Below are 21,285 nucleotides of genomic sequence, written 5' to 3'. Positions count from 1 at the left end.
TGATTCCCTGGCTGCTGGAGCTGGACTCCGGCAAAAAAGTGATATAATTACTCACCTAATTTAGGAAAAACAGCTTCAAGTGGAGATACTCTGGAGTGAAAGGCAAAGTGTAACACAAGTGGGTTTACCTTCTATGCCTTAAAGATTTAGAGGATCCACACTCCTAAATATTTCGATGTTGCATTGCTTTTCTCCACAAGTTTTTGTTTGATATAGAATGACACTAGGTTTCAGAAAATATATTGAAAACTACTAGAATAGTTTTGTCTATGTTAAAAAAGGGGGGAGGGGGGAGAAAGAACAAGTGCTGATAGTTAGGGTGGGGGTTTCCCCTGAAGGAACTGACTGTTCCCACAGCTCCTTCCTGCTGTGGAGAAAATGAGTGTTTTTGTTTTTTGTTTTTTCTTTCTTTTTTAATAGGAAGAGAAAAAACTCTTTCTACTTTCTAGGGCCAAAAAGTTGAGAGTCTTTGTGGTGAATGTGTCCAAAGACTTCTCTTAGCAACGCGGTTGGAGGAATAACTGGTTCTCTGACACATGAAAGTGATTAGGAAACTTGTAGTGCCCCTCAGTTAAGGTCAAGGTACTTTGAGTTCAGAGTTACCACTGCTTTGGCCAATGGAGTATCTGCCTCTTCCTTATAGTTAAGGCCAATTACTCCCACGAGGATGAAGACTCCTTTCCTCTTCTGCTGTCGGTGATGTGCTGGGAAATGTTGAAGAGCCAACTTTGGGAGCAGGACTGTGAAGGTTAGATTTGTAATGCTTGCAATTTCCACCTTGCCTAATTTCAAGCTGCTAATGCAAAATTACATGTTGAGAAGGAAGGCACACAATTGTCTCTGGAAGCCAGTGTGAGCGTACTGGTCTCACAGGAAAAGCTGGAAATGATAGAGCAGCAACTGTAGCTTAACACTCAATGGGAACAAGTCTGTGCTCCGTTGTAGCTGTGTTTCTTGAGAACTATGATTTCTGCACCCACAGGATTGAATTTCCAGGGACAAATTCTGGGATGATGGTAGGCTGGGCTGCTCCTACTTCTAATCTTTGGTTCCTGAACCTATACGCTCTAATTTGGGACACAGCACCATATGAAGTTTATTGATTTAAGGTATATATGTCTTCCTGGAAGAGGCTCCCCTATTCCTGCAGGATCTTATCTTTAAGTCTGTACTTTAAGTGTTTTGTCAAAAGGTTATTCCATTGATCTATCCTGCTGTCAGTTTATTTGGTAGAATCAGTGTATACCTTGTTCAAATGCCCACTGCTTCGTCTCCTTTGCCATAAATTGGTGTTGAAGAGAGCCTTGATTTTCCTCTCAGCTGGACTAAATTTCAGATAGACTTCAAATCCTTGTGGCTCAGATGGTAAAGGATCTGCCTGCAATGCGGGAGACCTGGGTTCAATTCTTGGTTTGGGAAGATCCCCTGGGGAAGGGAATGGGCTGCCTACTCCAATATTCTGGCCTGGAGAATTCCATGGACAGAGGAGCCTGGTGGGGGCTACATGGGGTCGCAAAGAGTCAGACATGACTGAGCGACTTTCACTTCCCTTCACTTCCAGACCCTAATTTCCCTTTTAGAGAATTTACTTTAGGAAAACTTATAATCTGTCCCTTTGACATGAATATTTTTTTGACAGCCTCTTACCAATTTTACAACCCCAGAAAGTTATTTTCAAATACTCAGAGCCATTCCTTTGAAGCGTAAAGGACCCCTATCTCCCAGATTCTGTGGGAAGGTAGAATCTTAACTTCTATGCATGCCAGTTAACAAACACAGATGACTAATCCGAGAAAATCTTTTGTAAATTCAGAAATAACTCAATGTGTCCGACACATCCCATTGACCAATCTAAATGCTCCACCCCATTAATACCATCCAATACTTTTCCACTAACTCATCCTAACATTTAAAATCCCTCCTGTCTTCTGTTTTGACAGAGAATTAAGGCCAGGCTTTGGCTTCTCTCCTCATTGCAATATCCTTGATTAAGTCTTTCTTGACTCTTTAACTTTGTTCAGTTTAATTTTTGCTATTGCAGTGGGTCTCTTTGTTCTGGGTGATGTTTTCTGAAATGTGGAGGTGGCCCTAATACTTTAAACTTTTGTATATTGGGGCTAGCTGAGGCCCTAGACACAGGAAAGGCAGACAATACAGGCACTAAGGTAAATCCTTTCTCCTTTCAGAATAGAGTGAACTGGATGTAAGTCAGTTTGCCACCAATAATCTAGTACTTGCCTTAAGTGTTGATACTGTAGTTGGGTTTCAGCTTTTGTCTCTGTGATGAGCACATTAGATGTTGAGCAGTTGTAGGACTTATCTTGGCTTTATGGCTGTTGACTCCATACTTGCCTTCATCACACCCATCAGTTCAGTTCAGTTCAGTCACTCAGTCATGTCCGACTCTCTGCGACCCCATGAATTGCAGCACGCCAGGCCTCCCTGTCCATCACCAACTCCCAGAGTTCACTCAGACTCATGTCCATCTAGTCAGTGATGCCATCCGGCCATCTCATCCTCTGTCGTCCCCTTCTCCTCCTGCCCCCAATCCCTCCTAGCATCAGAGTCTTTTCCAATGAGTCCACTCTTCACATGAGTTGGCCAAAGTACTGGAGTTTCAGCTTCAGCATCATTCCTTCCAAAGAAATCCCAGGACTGATCTCCTTCAGAATGGACTGGTTGGATCTCCTTGCAGTCCAAGGGACTTTCAAGAGTCTTCTCCAACACCACAGTTCAAAAGCATCAATTCTTCAGCGCTCAGCCTTCTTCACAGTCCAACTCTCACATCCATACATGACCACAGGAAAAACCATAGCCTTGACTAGATGAACCGTGGTTGGCAAAGTAATGTCTCTGCTTTTGAATATGCCATCTAGGTTGGTCATAACTTTCCTTCCAAGGAGTAAGTGTCTTTTAATCTCATGGCTGCAGTCACCATCTGTAGTGATTTTGGAGCCTCCCAAAATAAAGTCTGACACTGTTTCCCCATCTATTTCCCATGAAGTGATGGGACCGGATGCCATGATCTTCGTTTTCTGAATGTTGAGCTTTAAGCCAACTTTTTCACTCTCCACTTTCACTTTCATCAAGAGGCTTTTGAGTTCCTCTTCACTTTCTGCCATAAGGGTGGTGTCATCTGCATATCTGAGGTTATTGATATTTCTCCCGGCAATCTTGATTCTAGCTTGTGCTTCTTCCAATCCTGCATTTCTCATGATGTACTCTGTATATATATGTACTCAGCTATCATGGGTACATAAATGCATTAGGAGAGTACTGGGGAAGTTGATAGCAAAATCATGTTGAGTTCAGTTGGTTGACTCTTTCTGTCTGTGTAGTGGTTTAACGTCCCTTAGCAGCAGCAGCAGCAGCAATAGCTGAACTCTAGTAGGCATGAACATGTGATACTAAGACCCTTGTACTGGGTTCTCCCTCAGATAGGTACATTCACAGATATTTCTTCCACCAATTTTTCTTCTAGGTATCTGACTCACCAACAAAGCCCTTTTCCAGGGCTAATGAATCTGTATTTATTCTTACCAGAGGATACTCCTCTTTCCATACAAAATCGATAACTAGAGGCAGTGACTTTCTCTCTCTCTATATATATATATATACATATATATACACATATTTCATAAATTCTGTGAAGATTTTGAGATCATTTAATTTCTTGTTTCTCACTTTGCATATATATATATATACATATATAGAATATTATATGTATATAATACAACACTTTGCATATATATATAGAAAGAGATAGGTAGAGGACGAGAGAAGGATTTGTTCTGAGGTATTGATTCCCCTAATTGTGGTGACTGGTAGGTCTAAAATCCACAAAACAGGCAAAAAGTCAAGTCGCAGTCTTGAGTCTGAAATCCAGAGGTGAAGCCAGCAGTCTGGGAAATTAGATAGGATTTCTACATTACAATTTTGACGCAGAACCTTTTTTCTCTGAAAAACCTGTTTTTTCTGTTAAGCACTTCAACTCTTTGGATGAGTCACATACACATTATGGAAAAATGCCCTTTTCTTAAAGGCAATTATTTTAAATGTAAAATAGTTTCATAGCAACATCTAGAATAGTGTTTAACCAAACAACTTGGCACCAGAGCATAGCCAAGTTGACACATAAGATTAGCCATCGTAGTATTTATCTCTTTGTAGTGGAAGAAAGGATTCTATTTATTTTTAAAACTTTTATACTTTTAGTTTTTGTGTTTTCCAGAGTTTCTAAAATGTACATGGAATAACTTCTAATTTTAAAAGCTCAGTAAGCATTGTTTTTAAAATATGGATGTATGCATCATCTTAAATATCTTAAAGCAGAAGAAAATATGTAGAAATGAATGAAATATCAAAATTTGTAGAAAACAAGGAAACTGAGAATCAACTAATTTTAAATAGAAATAGTATTTTAATGAATACCAGAAACCAAGTTTATTCCCACAATTTTCAGTAGTAAATCATGTATGACGTGATGTTCTTCGAGTTGTTGTCTGGCATTATGAACAGAATTTCTCTCTGTTGAAAGACTGATAAAAATTATATTGTGTACTCAATAGAAAGCAGTGTAATTAAGCAGATTATTATTAGACTATTTCTATAATAATGGAATTATAATCTGTTCCATTTTTCACCCATTCTAAAATGATGTGCTAGTTTTCTCCAAAAATGAGTTGTTAAAAAAATCAGAAACAGATTAAAGTCTGGGAAGCTCTCATCCCCACCAACTCATTTCCCATTAGTTTTATCATGGAGAAATTTAGCCCATGAAGGGTGTGTCAAAGTGTTTCATGGAAGAACTCTGAGATTCTATGAGGTCATTACTTTATTGCCATTTTCAGAGTCATAAAAATATGGCTTATAATAAAAGGAAATCTTGTAAGAATGACAGCTTTTAAACACCTCATAACTATCAGCTTCAGTACAAGCTTTACTATCATCTTCAGAGCATATGTAACTTTTAGTCCGACGTGTTACAATGTTCTTTTAGCCACTTGCCCAACTAATAAATTTTTATGCTCTTCTTCCACTCTGTTATAATTCTTTCAGGTAGATTTGTTTGTTCTCTGGAGTATAGTCTTCATGTCTTTGGATAACACTCAGTTTTAACAGCTGGTTCCTCTTTTTAACAATGAATGAGAAATTCCTTACATGTAACAGCACTTGTCCTGAAAAGGAATGTTCCAGAGATCTTACCATATTCTCTTCTTTGTCTTTTTTTTTTTTTCTTCCAATTTCCTTAGGCAGTATGGTTTCTAGGAAAGTTATGACCAACCTAGATGGCATATTCAAAAGTAGAGACATTACTTTGCCAACAAAGGTCCATCTAGTCAAGGCTATGGTTTTCCCTGTGGTCATGTATGGATGTGAGAGTTGGACTGTGAAGAAGGCTGAGCGCCAAAGAATTGATGCTTTTGAACTGTGGTGTTGGAGAAGACTCTTGAGAGTCCCTTGAACTGCAAGGAGATCCAACCAGTCCATTCTGAAGGAGATCAGTCCTGGGATTTCTTTGGAGGGAATGATGCTCAAGCTGAAACTCCAGTACTTTGGCCACTTCATGCGAAGAGTTGACTCATTGGAAAAGACTCTGATGCTAGGAGGGATTGGGGGCAGGAGGAGAAGGGGACGACAGAGGATGAGATGGCTGGATGGCACCACTGACTCGATGGACGTGAGTCTGAGTGAACTCCGGGAGTTGGTGATGGACAGGGAGGCCTGGCGTGCTGCAATTCATGGGGGTTGCAAAAGTCAGACATGACTGGGCAACTGATCTGATCTGATCTGATCTGATGGTTTCTGGGATAGATCAAGTTAAAAAGTGATTTTTTTTTTGGTTTGTTTTCATTTTATTTATTTTTTAAATTTAAATTTATTTATTTTAATTGGAGGCTAATTACTTTACAATATTGTATTGGTTCTGCCACACATCAACACGAATCTGCCACGGGCATACACATGTTCCCCATCCTGAAACCCCCCTCCCACATCCCTCCCGGTACCATCAAAAGTACCAAATCTTCCTTCCACAAAGAAGAATGGAAACACTGATGAATTAAATGAAAAAGCTTTCTTTGAAATGTTTTTTAAGACAATTTAGCTGAAAACAAGCTGATCTCTTGAACTTGACGAACTTATACTCAAAGTTTCCTGTATTGCCTTACCATTAAATTGAAAATGTTGGCTATTTATACCTTCTTAAAATCAAAATTTTGGGAAATTTATTTTTGATGTGAAAAATGACTTTGCTGATCTTATTTAGTGGAAAAAAAAAAAAAAAGTGAAGTCGCTCAGTCGTGTCTGACCCTTTGCGACCCCATGGACTGTAGCCTACCAGGCTCCTCTGTCCATGGGATTTTCCAAGCAAGAATACTGGAGTGGGTTGCCATTTCCTTCTCAGAAGATCTTCCTGACCCAGGGATTGAACCCCGGCCTCCCACATTGTAGTCTGAGCCACCAGGGAAGTTTCTTATTTATGCATACACACACACACACACACACACACACACACACTTCCTTCATTTGTCTGTGATCAGGTGGGCTAGTTAAAACTGTAGGCTCTTAAAATACAGAAGCCATGATGTAAAAAATTTTTCCAATGTCACAGTGGTCCTGCAGAATTCTTAGAAGTCTAGGATCTAATGATGAAAGTCAAATACAAATTAGCTGGAGCTACAATAAGGCCTCTGGAGTTAAAAAACTTATTTTAAACTAGTACACACAGTATATACAAAGGCAATTGGGTATTACAAGAAAGTTTACGGTGTTTATATATAGAACCACAATTTTATGTTATATTAGCCAGCCAAGCCATTAAGTATGATCATAATAAGAGAAGCAAGTCAAAGAAACCATTTCCAACATGGAGTCAGGATTGGCTTCCTCCTTGCAACAGTGTAACTATTAAAACAGTGTTATTGAACAATATTTAGGGGGGGGGGATAGCTTTTGTTCTTGGAGAAGGAAATGGCAACCCACTCCAGTGTTCTTGCCTGGAGAATCCCAGGGACGGGGGAGCCTGATGGGCTGCCTTCTATGGGGTCACACAGAGTTAGACACGACTGAAGCGACTTAGCAGCAGCAGACTTCATAAAGTCTGTGATTATTTTGAGATCATTTAATTCCTTGGTTCTCAACAAGAATACAAAACTGTGTGTGTGTGTGTCACAATCAATTTGTAGTTTTCAAAAAATTTACTTTCTTATGCACTAGATTAGATTCAAAATTATCATTGTAACAGTGATTTATCACATATTATGCCAAATGTGAGCAGAAAAGAACAAAATACAATGACAGGTAGCATTTCAGGAATTTCATTTAACCTTCTACAAAGTGTATTAAAAAAAATATTGAGGGGGAGAGAATTACCTGTTGAGTGTGTTATAGTTAGGCAAGAGGTGGGATCAAGATAGCAGAGTAGTAGGTCAGACTGTAAAGAATCTGCCTGCAATGCAGGAGTTCTGTGATCTATCTCCAGATTGGGAAGATACCGAGAAGAAGGGAATGACTACCCACTTCAGTATTCTTGCCTGGAGGAGTCCATGGTGGGCTACAGTTCATGGGGTTTCAAAGAGTCAGACACGACTGAGTGACTAACACAACTAATACCCTGAACTCACCTCCATCCATGAACACAACAAAACTGCAACCACATTTAGAACCACTTGCTCCAAGAATGACATGAAGACCAGCAGAATTAATCTACAATAAAACATGTAAAGAAAGAACCAGAAGGAGTCTGGTAGGGCAGGACGACAAGCAATTTAGTTGGCACCCACACACTTAGTGGGAGACTCAGAAGAGAAAGAGGATACCGCAGGCTCAGGAATCATCTCTGAAGAATAAAGTTTAAACCCTACATTGGGAACCCCAGCCCTGGGATTCAGCATTGGGAAGATGAGCCCCCTCGTCTGGTCTGGAAGCTGGTGGGACTTACTGAAGGGCTGTAGGAAACTGAGACTTTCCTCTTGAAGAGCACATGGGTGGACTTGCTTGTTCCTGGTCCCAGCACAGAAGCCGAAGACTGAAAACTGTCTGGGGCTCTTGCTGTCCTACCAATACTGCCCTAGCATGGCCCCCAGCCTGCCCCAGGTTCTGACTCCAGCTTCTCCAGCTCCAGACCTACACCTTGTGAAGGTAGCAACTGCCACAGAAACAACCCAAGGCTTACTCCAGGCTGCTGTTTCAGACCCTCTAGCTCCAGTCCTGTCTCTGGTCAAGTCCAGGGAGAAGCTGGACTGTGACTCTAGCATCTCATGCCCTGGATTCACACCCCCAACCAAAGTGGCAGCCACCACTGAGCCAGGGAGAGGCCACAATTAATTTTGACTACAAAGGAGCACTCTGGACCAGAGCTCCAGCCCTTCCAGCATTAATCCCAGCCTTGACCAAGGCAGTGACCTCCATTGCACCAGGGGAGAAGCCTCAGGTCACATCAGCTTTGGATCTAGTCCCTCCAGCTCCAACTCTACTGCCTGCCAAGGCAGCGGTCCCCACGGCCTCTAAGGATGGTCCATGCTTGCTTCAGGTGCAGCTCTCCAGTCAAAGTCACTGGGCACTCACAAACTGCATGGGGATGCTCTCAGAGAAAGACACATCTTCTAGACTGAAATAGGTTCCTGTTTCATCTAATTTCATAGAGACAGAGAAAGTCAGACAGAAAGAGGAGACAGAGGAATGTGTTCCAAATGACCAAAAAAAAAAAGAAAGAAAGAAATTTACCTGATAAAAAGTTTTTTAAAAATACTCATAAAATGCTAACTGAACTAAAGGAAAATAATAAAGGAACACAACTAGAGATTCAACAAAGAACTAGAAAATATAAAAAAGAACCAATCAGAGCTGAATAATACAATAACTGAAATGACTCAATGAATTTAACAGCAGATTAGATGATACAGAAGAATGTATAAGAGACTTAGAATAGTGGAAAACATCTAATCAGAATAATAAAATTTAAGAAAATAAGAATAGTTTAAAGGACCTCTGAGACGATGTCAAGTGTGCTAACTTTTGACTCATAGGGATCTCACAAAGAAAAGAGAGACAGTAAGGGTCAAAGGATATATTTGAAGAAATAATGGTTGAAATTTTTCCTAACCTGAAGGAAATACATGCAGGTCCAAGAAGCACCAAGTGTTCCAAGCAAGATAAACCCAAAGACACTGACACCAAGACGTATCATGATTAAAAAGACAAAAGTTAAAAGATAAAAAGACAGTTTTAAATGTCCCAAAATAAAACCAAAGAATCATATCCCAGGGAAATTCCAAAAGTTTATCAGCTGATTTTTCAGCAGAAACTTGGCAAGACAGATGGAGTGGCATGATATATTTAAGGTGCTTAGAGGAAAGGAAAAACAAACAAACAAGCAAAAAAAAAACTAGAACCAAGTATATTCTACCTAACAATATTAGTATTCAGAGTAGGAGTCATAGGGTTTCCCACACAAGAAAAAACTAAAAGAGCTTATCACCGTTAAACTGACATTACAAGAAATGTTAAAGTGTCATCTTTAAGGAAAAAAAAAAACTGTAAGATTATAAAAAGAAATAATAAAATATGTAAAAGAAAAAATGTTCACTGTTTAAAGTAAATGCGCATTAAAGACAGTGGCTATGGTTTTTCCAGTGGTCATGTATGGATGTGAGAGTTGGACTGTGAAGAAGGCTGAGTGCCGAAGAATTGATGCTTTTGAACTGTGGTGTTGGAGAAAACTCTTGAGAGTCCCTTGGACTGCAAGGAGATCCAACCAGTCCATTCTGAAGGAGATCAGTCCTGGGATTTCTTTGGAAGGAATAATGCTAAAGCTGAAACTCCAGTGCTTTGGCCAACTCATGTGAAGAGTTGACTCATTGGAAAAGACTCTGATGCTGGGAGGGATTGGGGGCAGGAGGAGAAGGGGACGACAGAGGATGAGATGGCTGGATGGCATCACTGACTCAATGGATGTGAGTCTGAGTGAACTCCGGGAGTTGTTGATGGACAGGGAGGCCTGGCGTGCTGCGATTCATGGGGTCGCAAAGAGTCGGACACGACTGAGTGACTGAACTGAACTGAACTGAACTGAAAGACAGTGGATCAACCAGTTAAGCTAGTGCAAAGATTAAAAGATAAAAGAGACCAAAAAAAAAAAAATCAACTTTAACTACAGTAAAGAGTTAAGGGATAAGCATAAAGCTATCAAATGTGACAATATAGAACATTATATGGTTTCCATAAAGTTTATTGATGCCAACCTATTTTATCTACTTGTTTTAAACTGATAGTCGTTTAAGTTCAAGCACGTTCTTGAAGTTCTGCATTTTTTACTCTCCCTCCACCACGTTTTATATATTGTCACATTTGATAGCTTTATGTTTATCCCTTAACTCTTTACTGTAGTTAAAGTTGATTTTTTTTTTTTTTTGGTCTCTTTTATCTTTTAATCTTTGCACTAGCTTAACTGGTTGATCCACTGTCTTTCAGTTCAGTTCAGTTCAGTTCAGTTCAGTCGCTCAGTCGTGTCCGACTCTTTGCGACCCCATGTGAAGACTTGACTCATTGGAAAAGACTCTGATGCTGGGAGGGATTGGGGGCAGGAGGAGAAGGGGACAACAGAGGATGAGATGGCTGGATGGTATCATGGACTCGATGGAAGTGAGTCTGAGTGAACTCTGGGAGTTGGTGATGGACAGGGAGGCCTGGTGTGTTGCGATTCATGGGGTTGCAGAGTCGGACACGACTGAGCGACTGATCTGATCTAATAATATATTATATATATTCATATATAATACATATGATAATATGTAATATTATATAATGTTTATAATATAAATATATATTTAAAATATAGATGTAAAATATATAAAAATGTATATAACATATAATATTAAATTATAATATATGTTATATCATTATTTTCACAAAATATTATATAATATATTCTATACTATAATTATTTATAATTATAACTATAAAATAGTATAATTATATTCATATTAATAATTCATAGTTATAATAATATAATTATAAGTATATTATAAAAAAGAAAAAGAAACCACTCATTTTCTACACAGCAGGAAGGAGCTGTGGGAAAGGTCAGTTCCTTCAGGGGAAACCCCCACCCTCACTATCAGGATATCTTTCTCCCCACCCCCCCTTTTTTGGCATAGACAAAGCTATTGTAATAGTTTTCAATATATTTCTTGAAACCTTGTGTCATTCTGTATCAAATAAAAACTTGTGGAGAAAAAGATTGCAATATTTAAATATTTAGGAGTGACGTGAACGTGAATGTGAATGTGAAGTCGTGTGCGACTCTTTGTGACCCATGGACCCTACCAGGCTCCTCTATCCATGGGATTTTTCCAGGCAAGAGTACTGGAGTGGATTGCCATTTCCTTCTCCAAGTGATCTTCCCAACCCAGGGATCCAACCGGGTCTCCAGCATCGTAGACAGACGCTTTATGTCTGAGCCACCAGGGAAGTCCATTTAGGAGTGTAGATCCTCCAATTCTTTATTTCATAATTATGTTATATTTTTATATAACATAATATAATATAAAAATATAAAGTTTTTAATTTTAATGAAGTTCAGCATACCAATTATTTCTTTCATGGAGTATATCTTAGTGTTGTATCTAAAAAAACTCACCATGCCATAGGAGTTTTATAGTTTTGCATTTTATTTTTAGTTCTGTATTCCATTTTGAGTTATCTGTTGTGAAAGGTCCGTGTCTAGATTCCTGTCTTTTGCATGTGTGTGTCCAGTTATTCTACACCATTTGTTGAGAGCCTGTCTACTCCATGGTATTGCCTTTGCGCCCTTGCAATGCATCAGTTAACCATTTACATGGATAGTTTCTGGGATCCCTACCTTTCATTGATCTTTTTGTCTGTTCTTCCACCCAAACTACAGTCTTTATTACTGTAGCTTTACAGTAACTCTTAGGTGTTATCATTCTTCCAACTGTGCTCTTAACGTTAAATATTACATTGATTATTCCAGGTCTTTCAACTCAAAAATTTTAAATGCTATCTTTTTTAATCACAATTAATGTAATGAAAAATCCCCTTCACTACCTAAAATGCAGCTCTTAGATGTCATTAAAAATATAATGGATGCTCTCCTATTTTAAGTGGAGACCAAAATTTTATCTGTATTTGGTGGGGTCCTGTTGGCTAATTAGAAAATTTCTTTTTTTTAAAACACAATTCATTATTAACATTTCTAGCTTCATGACTGGGAAAGGCACATTTTTGCAGTAGTGAATGGAGTGGCAATAGGATTAACATTTTAGCTTTTATTTATGAGTCAAATCCTGAAATTCCTAGATCTGGTGAGAAAGTAGGACCTTGCATATATATTTGAGAGCACAAATCGATTCCATATGCCTAGGATATAAATGATCAACTTTGAATGCAAAGAACTTCAGGTGAAGTCTTCACAAGGTGTAATTTAAAGAGCATTTTTAGCTTCCTAATTACCTTATTGAATCTTTAACTTCTTTCTTAAGTAAAGATCCTTTCACATTACAAATGGCTTTCATTAGGAGGCATGTCTGGTTTTTTTTTTTTTTTTTTTTCTGTACTTGGGAAAAAACAGTATTCTGAGTAAACTGGCAGGAAAGAGAATATGGAAAATTATTCTACTGATGGATGAGTCAAGACCTTGGCTTTATGTAGCTGATTTACCTAAGAACTTGAAAACTGTACAAAAACCTTTAATAATCTGTTTAACTTGTCATTAATTTCTGAAATTCCACTTTTGCTCATCTGTGTTTTTTCTAGTTCATAATCTCTACATTCCAGTGTTTTCTTTCTTCTGTGTTACTGCTAACTTTAATTTTTCATATATTCTCATATTCCTAAAGAAAAAAAATTTCAATTTGCCGTGTTTCCATGGCAAGTCCATTACACTAAAGAATAAACATGAGTATTAAGAAACATGATAGTTAGTGTAAAATTGATGAAATACTACGTATCTCTTTAGATCAAACAAAAATTGCCCAAATAGACTTACTGGAATATGGTAGGACAGAGAAGATTTAAAAAGATATTTGGGGATTGTGAGGCATTTGAGAGAAGTGTTTAGTTCAGTTCAGTTGCTCAGTCATATCCGACTCTTTGCGACCCCATGAATCACAGCACGCTGGGCCTCCCTGTCCATCATGAACTCCCAGAGCTCACTCAAACTCATGTCCATTGAGTCGGTAATGCCATCCAACCATCTCATCCTCTGTCATCCCCTTCTCCTCTTGCCTTCAATCTTTCCTGGCATCAGGGTCTTTTCAAATGAGTCAGTTCTTCACATCAGGTGGCCAAAATATTATAGTTTCAGCTTCAGCATCAATCCTTCCAATGAATATTCAGGACTGATTTCATTTAAGATGGACTGGTTGGATCTCCTTGCAGTCCAAGGGATTCTCCAACATCACAGTTCAAAAGCATTAATTCTTGTGCGCTCAGCTTTCTTCACAGTTCAACTCTCACATCCATACATGACCACTGGAAAAACCATAGCCTTGACTAGATGGACCATTGTTGGCAAAGTAGTCTCTGCTTTTCAATATGCTATCTAGGTTGGTCATAACTTTCCTTCCAAGGAGTAAGCATCTTTTAATTTCATGGCTGAAATCACCATCTGCAGTGATTTTTGGAGCCCAAAAAAGTAAAGTCTGCCACCATTTCCACTGTTACCCCATCTATTTGCCATGAAGTGATTGGACTGGATGCCATGATCTTAATTTTCCGAATGTTGAGTTTTAACATCATTTTCCTCTTTCACTTTTGTCAAAAGACTCTTTAGTTCTTCTTCACTGTCTGCCATAAGGGTAATATCATCTGCATACCTGAGGTTACTGATATTTCTCCCAGCAATCTTGATTCCAGCTTGTGCTTCATCTAGCCCAGCATTGCTCATGATGTACTCTGCATATAAGTTAAATAAGCAGGGTGACAATATACAGCCTTGATGTACTCCTTTTCCAATTTGGAACCAGTCTGTTGTTCCATGTCCAGTCCTAACTATTGCTTCCTGACCTGCATACAGATTTCTCAAGAGGCAGGTCAGGTGGTCTGGTATTCCCATCTCTTTCAGAATTTTCCACAGTTTGTTGTGATCCACACAGTCAAAGGCTTTGGTATAGTCAATAAAGCAGAAATAGATATTTTTTGGAACTCGCTTGCTTTTTCGATGATCCAGTGGTTGTTGGCAATTTGATCTCTGGTTCCTCTGCCTTTTCTAAAATCAGCTTGAACATCTGGAAGTTCATGGTTCATGTATTGCTGAAGCCTGGCTTGGAGAATTTTGAGCATTGCTTCGCTAGTGTGTGAGATGAGTGGAATTGTGCAGTAGTTTGAACATTCTTTGGCATTGCCATTCTTTGTGATTGGAATGAAAACTGACCTTTTTTCAGTTCTGTGGCCACTACCGTTTTCCAAATTTGCTGGCATATTGAGTGTAGCACTTTCAGAGCATCATCTTTTAGGATTTGAAATAGTTCAACTGGAATTCCATCACCTCCAATAGCTTTGTTCATTGTGATGTTTCCTAGGGCCCACTTGACTTCACATTCCAGGAATGCCTGGCTTTAGGTAAGTGATCACACCATCATGATTATCTTGGTTGTAATGGTCTTTATTGTACAGTTCTTCTGTGTATTCTTACCACCTCTTCTTAATATCTTCTGCTTCTGATAGGTCCATACCATTTCTTTCCTTTATTGAGCCCATCTTTGCATAATATGTTCTCTTGGTATCTCTAATTTTCTTCAAGAGATCTCTAGTTTTTCTCATTCTATTGTTTTCCTCCACTTCTTTGCACTGATCACTGAGAGGAGGGCATTAACAAAATTTTGAATTTAGGCAGCTTCTTCTATGCACACTCCAGCTTTAAACATTCTTTACCAATCTTTAGTTCTCTCTACCCTCACATGCATATGCTGCTGCTGCTGCTAAGTCGCTTCAGTTGTGTCTGACTCTGTGCGACCCCACAGACGGCAGCCCACCAGGCTCTGCCGTCCCTGGGATTCTCCAGGCAAGAACACTGGAGTGGGTTGCCATTTGCTTCTCCAATGCATGAAAGTTAAAAGTGAAAGTGAAGTCGCTCAGTCGTGTCCCGTGTCCAACTCTTCGCGACCCCATGGACTGAAGCCTACCAGGCTCCTCTGTCCATGGGAGTTTCCAGGCAAGAGTACTGGAGTGGGGTGCCATATTGGTGTAAAAACCCTGTAGTTAGTCAGTGCTTTCCTTACATTGGTAATATTAGCCTCCTTACATTAATTAATGTATCTGTTAATGCTCCGTGGGAGCTCCAAACACTTTGGTGGGTCATGTTTCACAACCTCAGCTCCTGGTGGATTGTAACGGTCTTCCAACACTATGATCGCTCTACTTGTTAAGCAAAATGATCTATCCTGGGTCACATTCTGTGTTCTCCTAATTTCATCAACAAATATATGCTAATTAAAATGTATCCTTCCTTCTTAAAGCATTTAAAAAATTTCCCTCTCTCATTAAAAATTTAAAATTTGTACAAACTTTGTTGAGCCCGCCTAATTTGGGTCCCAACCTCCTCTCTAAATTTATCTTGTACTGCTCGTTCCTTCATCACTTTATTGAGATGTAACTGACATAAAGTAAATGCAGGGATTTAAAACTTTAAATTTGATAGGTTTTATGTCCTTATACACCTGTGGGACTAGCAATATCATTAAGATAATAAACATCTCTCACTTTCTAAAGTTTTTTTTAACTTTCTTTGTCAATCCCTCTCTTTATGGGAAAACAATGATTGGTTATCACTGCAGGTTAGTTTGTACATTCTAGAGTTTTATAAAAGTGCAATAATACAGTGTATAATATTTTTATCTAACTTCTTTAGCATAATTATTTTGATGCCCACCCATCCAAGTTGTATATCAATAGCTCACTTTTTATCATTGCTGAGTAGAATTCCATTGCATAAGTATACTGTAATTTATCTGTGCACCTATTGAGGAACAATTTTGCTGATTCTGGCTTTTGTCTATTTCAATTAAAATTGCTATTAATATTTGTGCACAAGGCTTTGTATAGACATATCTTTCTTCCTGGGAGAATACATAAAAGAAAAATAACAGGGGTATGCTTAGCATGTTACCCTGCCAAACTGTTTTCCAGAGTGGTTATATCATTTTGGATCTGTACCAGCTGTGTGTGAGAGTTCAGTTTGTTTTTACAATCTCGCCAACACTTGATATAGTCAGAGTTTCAAATTTAGACACTGTAATACTTACATAGCAGTATCTTATGGTTTTCTTTTCTTTTTATTTTCCTTTGCTTTACACTCGTGGTGTTGAGCACTTTTTCATGTGCTTGTTTGAAATCCAATATTCTTTGACACTGTGTCTGCTCAAATGTTGGGTCATTTTTTAGGTTTTGTTGTCATCATTTTTGTTTGATTTTGAATGTTCTCTATTTAATCTGAATACAATTCTTTATTATATCTATGCTTTGCAAAGTTTTTTCCCAGTTGTGTTCATTCTCCTATGAGTGTCTTTCAAAGATAAGATGTTTTTAACTTTAATGAAATCTAGATTATTATTTGTCTTGTATAGCTTTTGTTTTCAATATCATATCTAAGAATTCTTCACCTAATCCAAGGTTACAAACATTTTTTCATGCTTTCTTCTGGAAGTTTCATTATTTTAGCTTTTATACTTCTGTGCTCGGTCACGTCCAATTTTTTGCACCCCTTTGAACTGTAGCCCATCAGGTTCCTCTGTCCATGGGATTCTCCAGGCAAGAGACTGGAGCAGGTTGCCATTTCCTCCTCCGAGGGATCTTCCCTACCTAGGGATGAAACCCGTATCTCCTGAGTCTCCTGCATTGCAGGTGGATTCTTTACCTGCTGAGCCATTTGGAAAGCTGTCAGATTTTTATGCTTAGGTATATAATCAGTTTTAAGCTAATTTGTTTATCTGGTGCAAGATATTGGTCAAAATTTACCTTTTCCATATGGAATTCAATTATTTTAGTAAACAGTATACTGAAAGTCTTTCTTTATCTACAGAATTGCTTTTTATTTTGTCAAAACCAATTTGTCTATATACATGCGAACATGTTTTGGACTCCATACTTAATTCTATTGATCTATTTCTCCATCTTGATGCAAAATATTGTGCTGTATTGTTACTTTAATTTTATTTTATCTTAAAATCATTTGGTATTAGCTCTCAGACTTTGTTCTTTCTCAAAGGGTTTTTTTTTTTTTTTCTCTTACTTTAGGTCCTTTGAATTTTACTGTGAGTTTTAGAATGAAGCTTGGAAATTGCCAAAAAAAAAAAAAAAAAGCTGTCATTTTAAACAATTTTATTCGTAAAAATTTGCACACCATAAAGTTCACACTTTGTGTGTGTGTGATTGAAATATTTTAAATGAATTTATAGAGTTGGGGAACCATCAAAATTCAGTTTTAGAATATGTTCATCACTTCCAAAGCATTCCTCTTATCTGTTTGCATTCCATCCCTAATCCATCCCTAAAGAACACCATTTCCTGTTTTCCTAGTTTACCCTTTCTGGATGTTTCTTATAAGTGGAATCATGCAATGTATGGCTGACATCACACTTCATTTACTTAGCATAATGTTTTTGAAGTTCTTTCATGTTGTAGCATGTATCAGTATTTCCTTCCTTTTTATTGGTTAATTATGTTAATTCGATGGATAATCAGATTCACTTTATCCAATAACATGTTGATGAACATTTAGATTGTTTCCAATTTTTAGCATCTATGAATGTTGCTGAGCATTTGCAGGCAAATCTTTGTGAATGTGTGCTTTAATATCTTAGGAACATCACTAGGAGTGGACTTGGGTGTTTCACTAAGTATGTGTTTAACTTTTAAAAAATAGATTTTATTTTTAGAGCAGTTTCAGGTTCAAAGAAAAATTGAGCAAAAGGTATAGTGAACGATAGGATGAATCCCTTATCCTCACAAATGTTCACTACCAATATTCCTTACTGCAATGGTACATTTGTTACAATCTACGAACCTACGTTGATACATCATTGTCACCCAAAGTTCATAGTTTATATTGGGTTCCTTCTAAGTGCTGTGCATTATGTGGGTTTTGAGGGATGCATAATGACATGTACTTACCATTGTATAAATATACAGAGAGCCAATGTTTTCAGTGCCCTAAAAATTTCCCAATCTGACTGTTTTCCCTCCTTCTCTCCAATCTCTGGCAGGCACTGATCTTTCATTGTCTCCATGATTATTATATTTCAGAACTTCATATAGTTGAAATCACACAGTATCCATTTTTTGGTCTTCTTTCATTTAGTTATATGCAGATAAATTGTCTCCATATCTTTTCGTAACTTGATAAATTATTTTCTTTTATCACCAAATAATATTTGTGTCTGCATGTAGCACAGTTTGTTAAATCACTTACCTACTAAAGAACATCTTTATTGCTTCCAAGCTTTGGCACTTATAAATAGAGCTTCTACAAACACCTGCATGCAGAACTTTTTGTGGACATAATAAGTTTTCAGACCATTTGGATAAATTACAAGGACTGTGGTAGCTAGATTGTATGCTAAAATGTGTTTAATTTTGTATAAAACTACCAAACTGTCTTCCAAAGTGGCTGTACCATTTTTTCATGGCCATCAGCAATGAATGAATTTATTTTACTCCACACTTTTACCAGGATTTGGTGTTTCTGTGTTCCAGCTTTATAATGATAATGCACTGTTTTAATTTCCAATGCACTAATAACAAATCATGTGGAATATCCTTTCATATGCTTAAATGCCTTTTGGTAAGTTGTCTGCTTAGGATTTTGACCATTTTTAATCTATTTTTATTCAGTCTGATTTCACAGGGTCGCAGCTGGAGAAGAATTTTACCTCAGGAAGAACTGTATCTTAAATCTCATTCAGACTGAATTTAGATATTTTGATGACACTTTATATGAATTTATATAGGAATGTGTTAAGACTTTGCTTGCTGTGGGGATAGAATGAATGTGAGAGGACATGTATTTGGTGGGGGAGGAGAGGGATGGAATAGCATGGATTGCATTAAGTCTCTCAAAATGCATATCTTAAAGCCCTAAGACCCAATGTATTATAATTTGCAAACGAAGCCTTTAGGAGATAATTAAATTTAAATTGAGTCATGAAGTGGGCTCCTAGGATAAGATTAGTGCCCTTATAAGGGACACCAGAAAGCTTACTGTCTTTCTTACCCTCCATGAGTGCATCCTCAGGAATTCCTATGTGTGCACATAGCAAGTTGGCACCAGTCTACAAGTCTACAAGTCAGGAAAGAAGTACACGTAAGAACACAAACCCATTGATCCCTTTGATCTCAAACTTCTAACCTCCAGAATTATGAGAAAGTAAACTTCTATTGTTTAAGCCATCTGTTGCATGGCACGTTGTTTTGGCAGCCCAAGCTAAGGCACCATTCATTTGTGAGACATTATCTTCACATAATCAAAGAAAAGACAGATTAATTAAGATCACAGTCCACAATCGTTCTGCTTCTGTTTGCATTAATGAAGACCCTCTTGGTTTCTACAGATGGAATTTTAATGCAAAAAACCACAAACAAGCCATAAACACTTTAATGAAGTGGAAGGATTTTTAATGCAATACAAGAATTGGTTTAGGTAATTGAGAAGTCTAACAGATAGCTGAATCTTGAGGTTAAGAATATTAGAATTCCATCTCAGATCTGTATGACTCTAATGACGTCTACTTGGAGATGGTTTTCCTCTATGTAGAAGCCAGATGGCTACAGGACAAGTCTCATTTCCAGATTTCCTGTTGTGACACAATATCATCCTTGCTGCCTTCCTTACCCTCCCCTAGTTCACAAGCAAGGGGTCTGAGAGCTATGTTTTCTGGAGCTTCTTGTTAGCAGAATTTCCTGTTAGATTCTAACAAGTAGCACATTTTCAGGATGTTTGAAAATCCTAAGAGAAGGAGAAGCCATTATTCTACAGCTTGTAGGCAGGTGTGTGGGCAGAAAGAGTTTACACACGTGGGTTTTGCCATTACCTTCCCAACATCCTGTTATAATGGAATCTCCCACATTGTTTCTGCAGCATCTGAAATGACTGAAATGATTTCCTGTAAATCCTGCACTTCTGATTTTCTCAAAATCTAACAATGGTCTCTCATGTTTACATTCCAGTCCTTCAAAAGCTGTGTAAGCCTCTAATAACCTGTATTGCAATCTTTACTGCTTGAAATGCCTAGGAAAGCTTCTGTTTTCCTATCAGAATACTGATGGATGCAATAAGCACAGTGCATCCCTTACAGCTGTTGTTCTGAAAGAACAGAAAAAAAGGATCATTTTGCAATATCTGTTCTCAATATTTCCAGGTAAACATCAATTTTTTTCATTAGATTATTTGCCCACATCTGAAAAAAAAAAAAAAGAGTATGTTTAAACTCAGCCTTAGGAAGTACCCCCATCATTACAGTATAGATTGGTCCCCTTGTCTATCACAAGGGTTCCAAACAATGGAAAAGTGGAGGTTTTTGAAAGAAAGGAATAAAAATTGTGTTAGAAGAGTAAGACATCTACAACAGAAGAACTATGCTAGTAAGTATTTTTATTTTTACTGTTTGTAAAAAGTGGAATAAATTGCATTGTCCAATGGAAGTACGTTTACTTGTTGGAGACATATTTCAAAGCTTTATTAGCATTTATCTTTAACAAAGAGCAGTCATGTTCAGTTTAACTCACTGAATTATATCTGTCTATCAATTTGCTGAAAGATTAATGAAGGAGAGAAACAGAGTATGAGTTAGAAATAAGAACTCATCTTTCTAACAGAGTTAATTGCTTTTTTACCTTGGCAACTAATTAATAAAACTTTAATCACTTACATAATTATATATAAAAATTATGTATACAGTACAAACATAATATTTTCTTATGTGTTCCTTTGATAAAGTTTGATTCTTAAGGCCATTTTAAAATATAATACATTGCAAGAAAATTAGAAATAGTAGAATACCATATGTGCCACACTTTTGTCATTTTATATTATAGAACAGTTTAGACATATAAAATATATAGACATTGTTTTAGTCAGGGTAAACATAAAGAAATGTTGTATAGATGCACAAACAACTGATATAAATGATAGAAGTTTGGGTATCCCTCTTCTATTACTATTACAAAGGAGCTATTACAAGTTGGCAGATAGTTCTGGCTTAGAACCCTTCAGAAGGTTCTAAAATCCGTTCCTGTTTTTGTCTCCACCATGTCTGAAGCTGGGCCAAT

The 21,285-nt window shown here is 37.7% G+C and overlaps 1 pseudogene; it reads left to right on the top strand.

The window, feature by feature from the left end:
* Nucleotides 1–326: 326 nt before the first annotated feature.
* The window catches only part of LOC102390083, a 34,759-nt pseudogene continuing 13,800 nt past the window's right edge, over nucleotides 327–21,285 (top strand).

This window comes from Bubalus bubalis, chromosome 15, assembly GCF_019923935.1.
Source record: "Bubalus bubalis isolate 160015118507 breed Murrah chromosome 15, NDDB_SH_1, whole genome shotgun sequence".
Classification (NCBI taxonomy): Eukaryota; Metazoa; Chordata; class Mammalia; order Artiodactyla; family Bovidae; genus Bubalus; species Bubalus bubalis.
Note: the sequence above shows the minus strand (reverse complement) of the source record. Positions and strands in the feature narration are given on the sequence as shown.